Source organism: Octodon degus, unplaced genomic scaffold (genome assembly GCF_000260255.1).
Source record: "Octodon degus isolate 3935 unplaced genomic scaffold, OctDeg1.0 scaffold00185, whole genome shotgun sequence".
NCBI lineage: Eukaryota > Metazoa > Chordata > Mammalia > Rodentia > Octodontidae > Octodon > Octodon degus.
The window spans coordinates 5,106,242-5,109,585 of NW_004524761.1; positions in this window are offsets into that span (position 1 = coordinate 5,106,242).

A 3,344-nucleotide genomic window follows, 5' to 3' on the forward strand; every position below is an offset into this window, starting at 1 on the left:
TCCTAGATGCATACAAATTGCCAAAGCTGAATCAAGAAGATATAAAAATCCACCATTCTAGACTGCATGATAAGAATTTTGACAAATGAAAGGATGCATATGGGGTAAAGATGGAGCCAGGAAAACTTTGCACTTTGTGTAAGTCATAATGTACCTCTTTTGGTGCGGGATGGCCAGTGGAGAAAACAATTAATCCTCAAGTAGTCAGTAGAGTATGGGATGTTGTCACTGTGAAGCCTTGGCACACTAATCATTTTCCCTATGTAAATTCCTGGCTATTTGCAGTTTAGATGATGCCCTGATGGCTAGGGATGTGTGTCTGTGAATTTCCTGATTCAGTTCTGGTGATCAAAGAGTGGTCCTCAAAGCAGAAGACCCATGTTTTTCCCTCCATACCCAAGGAGGATAATCCCACCTTGGTCTTTCCACTCCACTGCCATCCTATCCTGCTTCTCACCCTCCTTGTCACTGCAGGGAATCCTAACTGGAGATTCCACCATCCTGGACAAGGAAGTCTCTTTCTCAGACCTGGCCCCTGTTCTGCCCCTCCAAGAAGGCCAACATACCAGGACTGGGAAGAAATCTTTGGTTCACCCTGGCATATATTTCCTACAGTACTAGTGACTTATAGAACTAGAGAGCTCAAAAATCTCCCATTCTCAGAGCAGCCTCAGGTTCTGATCACTTTTCTGGAGTCTGTTTAAATCACTACCTTATGTGGGGTAATTTTCAGCAGATATTGCTAGCTCTATTTTCTTCAAAAGAGAGAGAGAGGGAATTCGGAAGACAGCTGAGGATCAAGTAAGGTTAGACTCTGGGGGACTTGGGCATGATAAAACAGAGGTAGGGGCTTGAGTTATAACCTAAGGTTCACCTAACTGGGATTTTTATCAAGGCAGATGTGTTACAAAGATTAGAGGCATAACATCAGGCATTGAAGAAAGGACTATTCACTGCTGCTTGTTGCCCCAGTAATTTGAACAGGGTTGTGGAATTTCATGAGAGAGCAACTAAAAACTCCACCATGTTTCTTGAACACTTCATGGAGGCTTATAGAATGTACACTTAATGTGATCCACTGGAACCCACAAATACCCACACTCTCAACATAAATTTTGTTGGTTAGTCAGCCCCTGACATATACTTCAAGCTACAGATAGTGGAAGAGTTTGCAGGAATGAATTTGTCTCAGTTTGCTGAGGGCACCCAAAAGATGTTTCATAACAGTGGAAACTCAAGCAAGAACAGAAGAAGGTGGTCCTACAATCTTACAATAAAGAGACTCAGAAACAGGAGAAAAAGAGGAGGAAGGAGCCTGTAATCCCCTAAACCCAGACTACAGAGAATATGGCAAGGAAAAGGGATATTTCAAGTGAGAATGTCCAAAGCTGTTAGACAAGGAAAAAAATGAAATACTTGCGATGGATTCAAGGTAAGTTTTAGAATTATAAGGTCATGGGTCTCTGCCTCTCAGCCCCAGAGAACCCACAGTAACCACAACTGTACAGGCAAAACCTATTAGATTTTTGGTGGATATGTTCAAGGGGCAACTGGCCAGACTTCAACATACCCTTTCTGTGAGCCATGACATGTTCAGCTTGGGTGACATGTGGTTAGTCATTCTTTTGTGTTTATGCCTGTCTTTCCCCACTCCTGGACCAAGATCTCCTTCACAACCTGCAGGCTGAAATTTCCTTCACTCCTTAGAAATCCATTTTAACTGAGAGAAATCCTCACTAGAGGCTCATGTTTTAAGCATTACTTTACCCATGCAAGGGGAGTATCACCTCCTAGACTCCAATCCTGGAAAGCACCCTGCTCTCCCCCAATGGACTCAACACTTTCCCAAAGTTTGGGCATCAGACTGTCCCCCTAGTTTGGTGATTCATGTTCCCGTAGTGACAGTGGAATTTTTGGGGTATGCAAAGCCAGTTCATGTGAGACAATAGCCAGGGTAATGGAAGCCAGAAAGAAAATTAAGCCCCACATACAGAGGCTGTGGGAAGCAGGTATACGAAAAGAGTTTCACTACCCCTGGAATATTCCTTTCTTGCCAGTCCAAAAGTTTGGGGCCAACCAGTAACACCCAGTTCCAAGATTTTCGAGCTGTTAATGAATTGATTGTTAGCCTCCATCCTACTGTGCTAAACTCCTATGTGAGCTCAGTTTACTCCCACCTTCCCATGTCTGGTATACTGTATTAGATCTAAAAGATGCCTTCTTTTATATTACCCTGTCTGGTGCATCACAAGAAGTGTTCACTTTTGAATGTGTGGGTCAAGAGGGGAAAAAAGTCAACTAACATGGAAAGGTTTCATCAGGGATTTAAGAACTCCCCACAATTTTGGAAGAATCCTTGTCTAAATATTTAGCATCTTTTAGTGTAGAAAACCCTGAGATATCTCTATGATAGTATGCTACTAATTTGCTTTGGCAGCTGAAACACAGGAGCTTTTCCAAGAAGGAATGAAGAGACTGTTGGGTTTACTACAGGATAGGGGATATCAAGTGTCAAAGAAAAAGACTCAAATTTATATACAAACTATAAAAGTTCTTGAATTTGTACCGCAGGATGGGGCCCACTTGCTGTCAACCTACCACACCCACTGTGAATTAAAGAAACCCTCGTCCAGGAAAGATCTGAGGGAATTCCTGTGGATAGTTGGACACTGTCACCTTTGGGTCCCTGACATTGCCATTATTACAAAGCCTTTGTATAAGGCTCTGAAAGGAGGAAATTATTCCCCCTTGGAATGAATCCCTTAATGCCAGACAGCCTTGCAGAATCTAAAGGAAAAATTGTTAAGATCTCCTGCTTTGTCATTGCCTGATATTACTAAACCATCTCAGTCATGCATACATGAAAAAGATGATACTACTTGGGGTATCATAACTCAGACTTTGGAACACTGGAAGTGCCCAGTAGCATAGTTGTCTAAGAGGTTGAATTATATGCCAGCTGGGTGAGCTTCTTGCCTGTGTACCACCAGAGCCACCACCATACTAGTAAAAGAGGCTGATAACCTGACTTTGGCACAAAAATTGGATGTTTGTTCACCATGCACTGGAGACTTTATTAAGGTGACCTGGTGGTAAATGGCTCTCAGGAACTAGGTTGGTCCAATACTAAGGAAACCTTCTAGTGGTTCCCTGCCTAACTATTAAAACTGCCATTTCTTTGTTTCCAGTTAGGCCCTCAACCCTGCCTCTAATTTGCCAATGTACCTAAAGCTATCTACCAAAAAGAAAAAATCCAGAATTTCTGGGGAGATGGCTCAGTGGAATAAGTGCTTCCCTGGCAAGTGCATGGACCTGAGTTCAATCCCCGTTTCCACCAAAAAAAA